Genomic DNA, 13,945 nt, shown 5'->3' with positions numbered 1-13,945 from the left:
ATCCACACGTATTCTAATTTACTTGTCTGGCCCAAATGAAAAACAGACACAATTTTCTCAAACCCATATTTTTCAAAATCAACATTTGAAAATCCAGTTTTAATAAAAATTTGAATGTTGGAACATTAGAGCAAAATAGCAGCAGGAAATATTATTTTAGTGTGCAACATTTGCCAGACGCAAAAGGAAACAAACTTGTCAGTCCTCTCTTTTATGTTTCTTTGTTGACTAGACAGGAAGCTGACAAAAATTGATTTTTTCCTCTTCTAAAGCATACAGTGTAATTTTTATTGTACCACTTCAGTTGCTGACTGCGTTTGGTAAATAAAAATATACTTCATGAGCATCCAGGGAAGTGTTCAATATCTGTCAGTTTACAAAAATGCCGTACTAATTAAGTACAAAAAGAAAAGTAAATAGCTTTCATTGCAGAAACGGAAATAGCGTGATTTTAGAAGAGAAGCTGAAAATCCATTCTTTTCTATGGCAACTTCCTGAGCAATGGAAAAGCTATAGCTGAGTGAAAATTAAACATTTGCCTAACCTGCATTCCACATGTAGAGGTCAGAAGTGCAAATATTGATGAACATTGAGATATAGCTGTAAATATTTTGTGAACAGTTTAAAAATAGTAAGAAGGAGACAGATAACGTTCACCTATAAGATTTCTTCTATTTATTAATAACAAGCAAGCAGACACAAACAGGCTTCAACGTCCTTGCTTGCTATTTAGAATTAAAAACACTAAGCTCATCCATCCAGTAAAAGCTCAATACTAAAGATCTCATTCTTTGTCAAAAAATTAATCAAAATTTTCTGAAATCAATAAACATGCGTTATTACAGAAGAGTGCCGAGTACCAACTTCAGAGCTCTTCCAGAAAAGATCCTGCCAGTAAGAGGCTCGAGGTACCCAAAGGGCAAGACAGAGGACACAAGGAAGGCCATTCCTCCTGCGACTCACTGAAGGGCTGGTTCACGACAGCCGAAGAAGCCACAGAGCCCAGTCTTGGTGGGACCTGCCACAGGTTTGTCCTCTCCCTTCTGCAGCCCTAGCCCTACTCTTGTGCTGCCACTGGCACACATCAGACCCAACCTGGGACTAAACTACATGAGGACTAAACACAGTGACTTGTTTTCCCCAGTGTTTTTAATGGCCTATTTTAGCTTATCGAACTACCGCCATGCTGGGATCAATCAAAAAAATGCTGCCACAGTGGAGGGACAAGACGATGCAAGCAGGACCACAGGTCGAGCTGCCTAGGAACAGTGTGATGCACAGAGTTTAAGACTGACATAGGCTTCACAAGTACTTTAATTATCAAAGGCACTTATCATTTTATCAAGCACTGAGATAAATTGGTAAGCTGATATATTTATGAGCTACTTCATGCTATTGTGACAGAAAAGGATGGAGATCCCCAGAGTTTATCTTTAAAATGAAGTATTACTGATTATATTTCTTTCTCCAATAGTGTAACTTCCATTTAGTAACAAAGATACTTCCATTTTCATTGGTATTGGTGAAAGGAAGTTCAAAGTATCTCCAAAGTTATGCTGGTCTAAATTCTTCTTGAATAAATTCGATAGTCACTTTCCATTTTCTATACCTGTATGACTTCTGTTTAATAACCTCATTCCATATTGGTTTGTAAGATACTGTGTCCTGGTTTTTTTCAAAATAGATTGACCAACTTCATATCATTATGGATATTAGCTGAATTCACAATAGTAGTTAGTTGTAATGTGACTGCCAGCTTAGCCAGGCTTCCTATTTGTCAAAAAAGATCATACATCATGGCGCTACCAACATGGCTTCATGCCATAATTTGCAAATTTCAGGGAACTCAGACAGCTATTGGAAAAGAGCTTCCCAATGCTCTTTCCTAGAGCCTTCCCAGCCTGTAAACACCTCTGGAAGACGTGTCATCCAGAGTACATCTAGCAGTACACACAGCTTGTAACTTTGCTAAACAAATTCTAATTATCCTTAAGTATACATCCTTGCGATCTGCAGTATGTTCCCAACACTAACATATAAGCATAAATCCAAGAAAATTATCCTCAGGTGATGAAAAATTACCTCAAATCATGCACAAGAGAAATGTGAAGACTCGCACAGTCCTAACTGACAAGCATTTTGCTTGAATTAAAGCTGTCGGTGAACTCTAAATTAGTCTAGCTGTTCCAGAACATTCTGAGTAGATTCATGAATGAAAAAAATGTTCAGTTTAACAATTTCACTACAGCAAGAAATGCAAATATTGACAATTTTGAGTAACAAGTGCCCTCAAAAAAACAGGAATAAAAGTGATAAATGTAAGCAAAACCACCCAAAGTCACATCACGAGACCGCCTTTCAATGCCAGCACATCTGCAAAAGTCATATTAAAACTCAAAGTTCAGAACATGTCATTCTCATGGCAACATCCTTACTGCACCAGATGTATTCCCAAATCACTCCCTAGAACAGACCACACTTTTAACCACACATCTAAATAACACTTAAAAAAAAAAAATCTCCTATTTACACTGCATGAAAAGTTAAAGAAAACCTGAAGTCATCAAAATCACTACATCTGCTTATTAAAAGTGGCTCATTAATCAAAAGGGCATCAATGCTGCCTATACATAACCTTAAACTTATCATTACCACCTTACAGATGTGTTGCAAGTATTCATGACTATCAGGGGTCCTTTCATTTTTGGCATTGTTCTTAAGACTGGAGTTATACGAGTTTATAGATATCTTCTAGGATTTTTTTTATTTAAAAAGTGTCATCCCCTTGACTGTCTCACAGATCAGAAATCTGCAAACTAAAGATAAAAAACATTAGATAAATTTCAAAGAAACTGAAGGGTAATTATTAAAAAACATTCTTTGTAAGCCAAAATCACACTTGCTTTGGGCCCAGCTCACATTTCTTGCACAGGGATAATGGTAACTCCAATTGGATTTGCTCATGGATCATTTTTCTAGCTGATGTAATTCAGGAGTTGAAACAGAAAAAAAAGTCAAATATTAAATAATTCAAGCTTTTAGGGCAGACTGAGTCTGTTTGATAAAGTTATCATTAGCATATTTTAACCAGACTTAATGTAAGCAAAAGTTTTAGAAGGGAATTAGTCCCTTAATTTCACTGGTGCTCACTTTAAAGGAGATATTTATTTATATTACGTTTTTACAATATTTATTGTTCCTTGTCTCTAACAGTTTATTTGATCATCAAGCAAAATAATTCGGGTTTGAAAAGTACCCTATTAAGATAAAGATAAAACATTTCACTGAAGTCATATATAGTGCTAGAAAGAAACAGAAGTTACTTTATTTAAAAGGATTTTAATAATCAAACTGTGCAACTTTCAGTAGTTCTCCGAGTCATCAGCAATGGAAGAGTTTACATCCCTATTGTCACACATGAACAAAAACGGAAGCCCAGGAAACCTGTAGAGCAAATGTGCTCTCACCTACAAAAACCAGTCAGGTAAGCTCAGCCTATTTCCCCAGCAGCCCACATCCCCAACCACCTTGACAGACTCTTGTATTTAACCCTTCCTTCACTTCTTCGTGAAGCATGACCTCTATGAGCATCACCCGAGGCTGGCACTACTCAAGAGCACTCAAGAGTGGAGAAAGGAAAGCAGAGAAAGGCACAGAGATGTGGGATTAGGAGTTCTGGTTGACAAATACAGTGGCATGAAGAACAGCAGCAGATTGTCCCAAGGGGGAGAAGGAGGAGGAGAAGCACACTCAGATTCCAGAACCTGCAGGCATCTCCACAGGAGCACAGTTAAGGTCATACATTGCAATTTTATTCTACCTGCCTTTCCTTTCAACTCCAACTAAGAAAAAATAGAACTAATTTCTAATCAATGGACTTCAACAGAATTCAGAATCCAAGTGTCTGTAGTCACAAACGTGCTCGTGCCACAGCATCTCCCAGAAGGAACATACCCCACAGCGATTTACGAAGTGTACACAGCACTACTCAAATCAAGGCCTGATGAACAGTAACTCGTATCACTTTTTAGATCACGGAATCACCATTTCATCCCTTGGAAAAACTCTATACAAAAATAGCATCTGTGGGAAGATGGAAACATTAGGCAATTAGTACCACAGAAGATTCTGCTATACTCATTAGGACAGCAGCCTTCTTCCTTTGGTCTTATTTTTCACATCCTTCCTTCCTTTTAGATGGCTGTGTCTCACCATTTTGTAAAGAAGCAAGCATCTGAATTTTATCTTCACAAAACCTCAAATGTATTACTTCCAGAATTTTTAAATCATTGTGGAGGAGTAATGGAACATAAAAAAATTATAGGTCCTGCAATATTTCATTCTTATCCAGAAGAACGTGTATTCGTTTAACAAAAACCAAAACACTTAACATAAATTGAAAATGCTTTGTTTTCTCTTAACAATGGTGACTAATTTCAAATACCGCATGAAAGTGTTCATTCTAATGTACAAGTCAGAAGGAACCTTGACTTACATACTTTTTTCCCCCTCCTCGTAAACTCTTTTTGTCTTTTCCATTTTGAGTGCTACTTCTAATACATGTACAACCTGCCTTGAAACATCTTAAATACTTGAATCACAAGCAAACTTCAATCACAGGCAAACTTCAAATAGGCTCTAACAAACAAGTGTTAAAGCACAGAAAGCTTTTGATTATTTCTGAGCAGAAGATACCTCTGGCAGTAAAAAGTTGACCTAAAGGTACTGTGGGCAGTGAAAAGCTCAAGGACAAACCAAACTGCTCTCCAAATGCTCAAGTTGTTCTTTTCTGAAGAATCCTTGGGTTGGCTTCTTTTACACACACACAGTGCTGGACAAGCGCGCACCCAGTCCAACAGACACACTGCCAGCTCACATCCTAACCCGGCCCTCAGCTGTTTGTGGGGTGCCCCGACTAAGCATGTCCTATGTGGGGACTCTCACACCAGAGACAAGTCCCTGGAGACTTTATTTGAGTTTATAGCTTACTTGTACAGTAATACGACAGATGTCTTACACCTTGTAAAGGCATGCAGCATCACTAACGTTTGGTTCTTGGTCTACTCTACCAATTCACATTCTTTAACTGTGTGCCACAACAAGGTTTGGACTTGGATGACCATGAAGTGGCAAGAGCTGGTCTAGCAGTGCAAATGCAAGGCTGGTAACCTGGATAATGCAAGGGGAATTATGAGCCTACTACTTAGTTGGCACGACCATTCTCAAAGCAAAGTAACTTGCAGTATGAACTGTAACGTATAAATGCCTCTCTCATACGGGATTTATAAGTCAGTGGATTAGTTGCACAATCATAAGATTTCAGACAGCGGAGTTGCCACATCATAAATCCCAGTTTCAAAAACTGCCTTTCAAAAAAAGAAGTGGAGGAAAATCCTTGTGTGGAAACTATTCCTGAAGAAAAAAAAAAGTGTTTCACATGTATCTTACAGTGCCTGAAGAAGCCACTAAGGCTGCCCCAACAGTTCCTTCCCCAGGCAGGCTTTTGCAGGAGCAACATTTCAAACCACAGCACCTTCTCAGGCAAAAAATACTTTGGTCTTCAAGATTGGCCACCTTTAAAATGCAAGATGTAGTAAACTAATTTCAAATGCCTGTCAAGTAGAGCAGAGGTACCCTTTGACAGAAATATGATGAGGTATAAAAAGCAGAGTAAGAATAAGTTAGAATAGCAGCTTCACAGATATTTAAGAGTCATATGTAGGTCTAATGAAGGATTATCAGATCCAATTTTTAATGTTATCTGTTTATTCTAAATAAAAGGTGGCAGTAACAAAATAACATTTGAGAGGTGTATGTTGAACAACTGCTTTTCAGTGACTATCCTGAATACTGTATTATCTGTCATCCTATTTTCACTTCAAAATAGAGGCCTAGTCTACTTCACTTTATATTTTCACTTTCAAGCAAAACCAGCTGACTTTTCATGTACTTTCAGTTTTTGAAAATTAGCCTCTAGCAATGATTTAATCTCCCCTCCAAACCAAAAGAGATTAGATTACAATTACAAAGCACTGAAAACAGGAAATGTTGTAAACTCTGACATAGCATTAACTATGCTGGTTCAAATGACACTGAAATTTTCTTAAACGTGGTCAGTCACCACTTGTCTACATAGCTTTTTGACCCTTGACTTCTAGGAGAGTTGCGTGAGAAACAGCTTCTTTTAACGGTGAAGTCATCACCAGGCCATATGGATCAAGTAGAGATATTTAGGATACTTCCAAACCATGGCATACTTGTATTTCATTACTGAAGGAATTCCAGTAACAAATCTAGAAATAAAAAATAGAGAAATAATTCTTCACTGTGCTCTCTTTGTTGACAGTGCTGGAACTCCAGTTGGCCAGCTGGATATTCATACCAACAGAGGCAAAAATTTTTACTTACTGTGCGGATCCTCACAATACATACATTTCAATGAATTCCCCCAAAGACACAAATCAGATAGGCTCCCACCACCACCACTCAATAGACAAATGGACTATCTGGCTGTCTTGTCACCAATTTACCGAAACAGTACTCAGAGTAGACCACTCTCCATGAAGTTTCTTTTACACAGTTTACTAAGAGAAGAGAGAAAATATTTCGCAGAAAAAGTCAGCGTCCTTTAGAACAGCACCTTCAGCAGCAGGTTTGGGATGAGCTACTTCACCAACTGGGATGAGCTTTGCTCTCAGCCTAGCATCATGCATTCAGGCTTTAACCAGGCAATTAATTTTAAAAAAGAAAATACTAAATTTATTTTAAATATACATACATTGCAAGTACCAACATAATTCAATGACATGCAAATTAGCTGGGAAAATAAATAAATAAATAAAAAAGACAGCCCTTTAAAACCATGATTAAGTGGATCAGCAGATGAAATGAAGCATCCTCCCAGGAGCAGCATACATTGGGCAGCATGGCAAAGGAGGCTGCAGGGGCAGCTTCAGAACCGGGCAGGACTGATGGAGAAGAGCAGCAGCAACCAAAACCCTGGGGAGGCTCTCCATACTGGGAGACTGGGAGGACGGAAATTGGACAAAGTCAGAGGGAAACAGTTTTGTTTCTGTGAAAAAAGGGCCAGATAAGAGGACAGACTGGAGAAGCCTCCAGGACGAGGGCTTTAGGCCATGGTACCTAGGGAAAGGTGGAGGTGTCGTCATTTGCTGTGATGCAGGGCAGACGGAGCAAGGCTGGTCTCAGCAAGGGAACCAGGAGAGACTCCTGGTGCTGAGGCAGCAGAGGTGTGAGACCAGATATGGGGAACTGGAGAATATGAAGGAGTTTGATTCGTAGGGCAAGAGTGGTGAGCAGGAGATGTCAGGAGGAAAGAAGAGCTGGGAAAAAAAGAGGAGTCTCCCCAGAGGTGAGCAGAAAATTGAGACTGGGTCAAGACTGTGGATGGAAAGGAGAGGGGACAGATATCATAGGGAGGTCTCCCTTGCCACCCCTGGCCCTTCTAGTCTGAGTGTCCAGACACACACGTAGGGCTGCCACCCAACCCTAACCCTCGGCTGATTTTTTGTTCTGCTATCCAAAATCCTTCTCAGCTTGGCTTATTCTCATGAATCAGCATCTCAAATTTCTGTAAATCACAAGTACAGGGGGAATACAGGCTAAGGTTTTCATCTTTTTTTTGGCTTCCAAATAATGAGGAAAACAACTTAAAAAATAAAATAATTGTTTGCACCCCTCTATTGAACTGTGCTTGCCTGCAGTTTAGAATACCAGAGATCTGGTTTTATACTGTTATAATTACACAAAGTCTAAGCTCTGAAAAGAAATGTCATCTCAAATTACAAAGACATGTCACTGTAACAATACGGTCTTCCTTTTCCCACTAGGGGAAGCATTATCTTTGTAACAAACACATCACTTAAAAAAACGCCTCGAAATACTAAATCCATGGCTCATGTAATTTAATGTAAGCCGCAGATACGTGCAAGGTCATATGCTAAGTAAATTAAGAGAACAATATATTGGCTCGGTCTTCTTGCTTAACCGCCCCAATACGTATGTTTTGTGTAAAACGTAGGCAGTGGTGAGAAGCTGCGCTACGTGGGAGGGCAAGCAAGAGGGGTGAGGAAAGAGCCTTTCAAAAGACACTGGAGTTTTCTTTGACATTGACTGCCATGTTGGCAACACACATCCCTTGCCCCGAGCAACATTAAAACTCCTCTCCGCTCCTAAACAGGTCCTCGCTCAGTCCAGCCACATTCAGTGAAGTTTTGACAAAATGCCTCATAACTCCCATGCGCATTCAGTCACAAAGATGATTAAAAGTTCACAGTTATGGGCAATATGAAGAATCTGGGAGAATGGTAAATTTAGATACAACAAAACGACAGCATCGAACAGACATAAGGCCCTTCTGTGAAGCGCTTTTTCAAAACTTCCTGTTTCTCTGATGAAAGAAAATCTTCGCTAATGTTTCTTCCTTAATTAAAAATCTTTTTTTTGTTTTCACTTTTCTTTGCTGAGATTTGAAAAAAATGTAAACCAAGGGTCAGGAGGAACAGGCAGCTGGGCTCTCCATCTGGTACACAACCCTAAAAGAAGAGCTAAAGGTCCTCTAAGCCTTTTGTACATTTATTTTTTACTCAGTTTGAGATGCACTCAAACAAAGCCATTTTGCTTATAACAATCTCCCATAGCCTCCTTCTTTAAACAAAAAAATGAATTTTTGAAAAGGACTTCCCTCTTGCATCCTACAAAGGGGGAGATGGGTAGCAAAGAAACATATCAATATAACACATGAATAGGTTTGATTAGTTTTCCAAGTGTTCACTGATGCACACCGTAACTGAGTTTAATTGCCAATGTTTGAGACAACTGTAGGACATCATAAATTGCCTAGCAGTCCTTCAGCTCCTCTGAAGCAAAATAAATTTCTCTAAGGGTATCTTGTAGCTCAGTGTCTACACACTGAATTTCTGCTGGTGTGTATTAGTAGTTAAGCACCATGTTTCCTCCTTAAGTTAAAAAGCTAGAAAATAGTATCTGAAAAGAAAACCCAAGAAGCTACTAAGCCTGCTGTCTCCAGGAAGGATCAACTACACCTGTTCCTCATAGCGCTTGGCTGGTCTGTCTTTAAACTTACCAATCTAATGACTAACCCGAATCCTTCTCCTAGCAATTTAATGATTCTTTTCTTACCTGCAGAACAGAGAGAATTTATTCTAATCCACTTCTCAACAACTTGTTATATAGCTCAAGACCTGTGCTTTTTCTCTTTCGTTGCAGACGAGCGATGCCCATCCTTTTTTCCAGAGAGGATACGCAAGCCTCCCATGAAGGACTATATGCTACTGTCTCCCTCTGTCATTTGACCAGACATTTGCATATGACATTTTCATCACGAAGTAGGTGAGACATGTAAAAATCATTACTGAATTCACTGTTATCCTCTGCTTCACCACTCACCACTTGTCATTGTGTTACAGAGCCGCTGAACTGATTTAATACCGCCGGTGCCAGCATGAGCCATGTGGGTGTTTGTTTACATGGGTGCTTCCACTCTGTTTAGTTGGCCAGGGATCATTTTGGGGAGCTTGAGAAAAACTGATTAGTCTGTATTAGTTCACGGGTATTCCTTCCCCACCTTTTAAAGAAAAGCAAGCCAAAGCAGGTATTACAGCTGCTCTATCCAGACTCCTACCTCACATCACTTCTCAAAGGCAACTGCTGATGACAGTAAGATTGCAGCAGCCTACTTGCCAAAGGTGAAGCTGAGTCCATCTCAGTCAATCTCAGCCAAATGGTCACTGCCACCACAAGGAATCGCTTTGTTCCTCACAAAAAAAAGACTATTTTAAAAAGAATAATTCTTTTTTTCACAAGTTAGTGAGCTGAACTGGCTCAGAGTAGGACAAACAATTACAGCAACAAGAGAAGTAATGAGAGTACAGTGCCAGCAGTAAGAAGATAGAGCCAAACGGATGAGGTGTAACATACAACTATGCTTCGGTAGCTCTTACAGGCTGGAAGTTCACGCTTAAGTCCATGGGGCAATGCTGTAGGTCCACCAACACTTGATATTAGCACAGCCACCAGAAGTAGAGCCCTCACTGATCCCCTCCCACCAGCAGCACAAGCATGCAGTGGACTGGGTTGGTGAAAGTCATTTTCCAAAAACTAACATAGCAAAGGATATTTAAAAGTCAAAATTTTTGAGCCAAATCAACTCCCTGCCCTGCTTCACCACGTAACTGGATGAATTCCCATGGCAGCCCAAGAGGAGGCAGAGTTCAGGAGTGGGAGTAAGCTCCTGGGAGTGGGCAGGGGCAGGAGAGAGAGACTGCTTCGTCTGATGGCTCTGCAGCTTAAAAAAACTAGACTGTGAGCACTGCCATGAGTCTGAGTCATGAGGGTCAAATGATTTTTAAATATCCATCTAATTTAAGCAGGTTCTAGCCTGCTCCTTCCCCAAGATGGTTCAGACTTCTGATGATGCATGCGTTAACCACCTGAACATGTAAGCCTCACTCATCATGAGGTTTTCATCTCCAATTACTAAGGCGCAACTTCTTTCCTTTGGTTTTCTCTTACCGTCTCCAAACACAAGGAGCATTCTCTCCTTATTATGCCCCTGGTTCATTTTATCTCATTCTGCCCTTTCCAAGTTTGTCCCTACATGCCGGTGGTACTTATTTATAACGGTTCCTAGTAATTTGCCCTCACTGCCATTTTCTGTATAGTGTGCTCCAACTCGCTCAACCTCTTCAGTGAAGCTCTCAATTAGTTTCCTATTATGCTTTCTGTTTTTCCCATTGCGGTTATATAGTTTATGCTGCTTAAAGATACAACACTAATTGTTTAGTCTTGCTTCCAACAGGATCCTACCAAAGCATCCCTGAGTCTATTGGAGAGATCTATGTCAACTTCATTCTTCCAACTATTTTCTACTCCTTCCCCTTCCAGAAATTATGAGAACTGTAATTCACAATCATCACCAACCATAATTCACAATTCATCATCATTTTCATAATCTCTAAAAGTTCCTCTCACCAGGTGAAAATCAGATCTAGAAGACCAATACTCCTAAAGTACTTCCTAGATGTTTATTCCCTTTTCAAATTAAAAAGTTCCTCTGAATTTCCCATTTTCCTATGACAAATGCTACACCAGGCAATTGCTGTATCTTTATGTTAGGGCTCATTTTTGTAGGATGTATGTTAATAAACAGGATATGAAATAATAAAAGCTTTAAGACAAGAACACAAACTAGGAAAATATGCAGTCACAAAAAACAGCATTATGAAACTTCACGAAAATTGTGGCACGAATGAAAGAGCATTTTATTGTCTGCCCATTCTGATTTCTCTGCCACCCCCACAAATATCCCTGGACAGCAGACACATTATCCGTCTTATTCTAAGGACGTGTATCTAATCCATTACAAGGCATGCTTGGTTCCACAGTGCAAGCTGTAGTAAGCTGTTAGGTTAGCACCAAGCAAACATTAACTCTCAGCAAAAAGAATCGGACATGCTGGGCGGGGAAAGGGGGCGGATGAGAAATGCTTGCTGCATTACACAGAGCACTGGGTAAGAACACCACTTGAAGCATGTGAGGGAAAGAACCTGGGAGATATACCTTATCCTAGATGTTGTCGCTGCACTTCAGGTCTAGGTGTAGAGTTGTTTTGATTTTTCCCTACCATCTTTCACCCATTTCAGTACAGCACCAAACGAACAGGGCCTAGCTACAAGCACCACTTGCAATAAACGCATTATCCATATTAACCAGTAAATAAAAATATAAATAACTCTTTCGATTCAAAACATAGAAGCAGATACATTTGCTCCAGACTCAGTTTGCCAACCAAAAAAAGCCCCATTCCTTCAACGTAAGATCAGAGAATGCTGGTTAGTCAAGGAGGCTGTATGATCTTACAAGCTAAATAAGCTTTGAATTCTCAGTAAGTCATCATCATTTGTTCCACAGTAAGGACCCATTTAGTGAAGGGGAAAAAAAAAAAAAAAAAAAAAGAGGACCCAATGGGAACTTACTTGCCTGTTTTTGGTTATTGAGAAGACTTTCATTGATATTCCTGGCTTGGCATATTTTTTCCACTGTACACAAAGATGACAAAGGTCACGCAATACAGCATTTAAAATTTCTCATAGAAAATAAATGAACCATGACTCATACATGGGTACAGCACGTTCTTTACTTTTTCCCTAAAGTAAGAGATAGTACCAAGTTTTTGTTTGCAGCTGCAAAAATGGAATATGAAAGTTATATATTCCTGAACATATGTTTCTAAAATTCACAGTGGAACAATTGTGCCGAAGTCTTCAAAACCGAGCATACTGGAGCAGTCTGGAAGAACATCAGTAACCTTCAACAGTAAACATCTAGTGACGCACATCTCCAACATGTTGCAATGTAGGAGATTAAGACAAAAGCCATCTTCAATTAACAGATCAAGGATGGCATCTGACCATTAGTCTTCCAAGTATCAGTCACATTTGGTCAGCACAACAAGGCTGCAAATATTAGGGCTCCCATATGTTACGTCTTCACTTTCCTCTTATGCTGCTGTCTAGGTAGATCTCTGATAATCACAGATTATTTTTTAAAAGCCTCTAGAAACAAGAAGTGGGCTTGGGAAGAAGGAGAGGAGGCGGGGTGAGCCTTGGCCAGCACAGCAACTGTCGGAGGATAGGGGAGCTGGTGAGGAGGAGGAGGAGGGCTAGCTCTCAGGTGGGAGGGTTTGGGGACAGGAAGGTTTGAGGGACATCTCTGTGTTGTAGAGATGTGCAGAAAGCGTGTTTCTGGGTGTACAAAGGTAGGAAAGATAACGGAGGGGTTGAACCTGGAGCAGAAGGGCTAAAAGCAGAGTTATGGGACCAGCGCCATCACAGTCACCTTCCTCCCCGCTGCAGCGCGAGGGTCCTCTCTCAGGGAACAAAGGGACGCAACAGAGGCTTACTGCTGTCCCCTGCTGCACTGCATTTGATGTCAGAAAGACGGCAGCCCCTCTGAATAGAAACGGGTTTATCCTGTGCAGACAGAGGCCCCATGCCTCCCACTTGCCTAAATCTAAAGCAACACAGGGGAGGGAGAGCACAGCACCGCGCAGCAAGGGTGCCCAGACTCCCAGGTGAGCTCCATCACCGCGGCCGTCAGCCACCTGGGCACGGCTACTTCCTCTCTAATCTCTGTCTCAAGATAAGATTTCTTACACATGAAGTTCTCTGCTGTCAAATCCATCAGCCTTAAACTTTAGGGGTAACGATGGCCCACCTGATTTTGATGCTCCTGCCTCACCGAACATACTCAGATGCACAGAATTTAATTTACTGCACCTCATATTAAGTTCAGTAACTAATACACTAACTTATTAACTGAAGAAAAAAAAAATCAGGGCAATGAAATATCCTCCATCTACAGGCTTAGGTAGCTTTCATTTGCTGAAGCAATTTTGTGCTTCATAAATCAAGTTGTATATTTAACCAATTTAGGTTAATATGTATCGGGGAGCACAGCAGAAGCAGGGCATGGGCATTTTGGCCAAATTCTAATCAACTCCTGAGCTTCTCCTGCCTTTCAACCCACACTGAGGATGATCCTGCTGTCCTCAGGCTAGCAGAAAGTTACAGTATTATGGAAAAGCTGAGGCAACAAGGCAGAAACACCAGCTCATTTCTGTTATATCATGTAAAGTTTTGTTTAGTACAGACAGGAATTAAATTGGCAGATTAACTTAATAGAGCAGAACACAAGAGTAAAACGCACAACAGCTTGCGTTCCATTTCTGTGCAACACAGCACTGCCCCTATTAACTTCAAATTATCTCCTTTTATGGACTCCAAGCTTTTTGTATTTTTCACAACTGCAGCTGGATGACGGGTTAAATACTCGGAAGAGCGCAAGAATGTTTTTTTTCTGCAGCCAACACAGAGAGGGGAATCGCTGAATTCACTAGTTCTAT

General features: G+C 40.3%; 1 protein-coding gene across 1 annotated transcript in view; it reads right to left on the bottom strand.

The window, feature by feature from the left end:
- COL4A1 (collagen type IV alpha 1 chain) overlaps nt 1-13,945 on the bottom strand; it is a 125,614-nt gene that overhangs the window by 88,357 nt on the left and 23,312 nt on the right. The gene's annotated exons all lie outside the window — the stretch shown is intronic.

Source organism: Haliaeetus albicilla, chromosome 25, assembly GCF_947461875.1.
Source record: "Haliaeetus albicilla chromosome 25, bHalAlb1.1, whole genome shotgun sequence".
NCBI classification, from domain to species: Eukaryota; Metazoa; Chordata; class Aves; order Accipitriformes; family Accipitridae; genus Haliaeetus; species Haliaeetus albicilla.
Note: the sequence above shows the minus strand (reverse complement) of the source record. Positions and strands in the feature narration are given on the sequence as shown.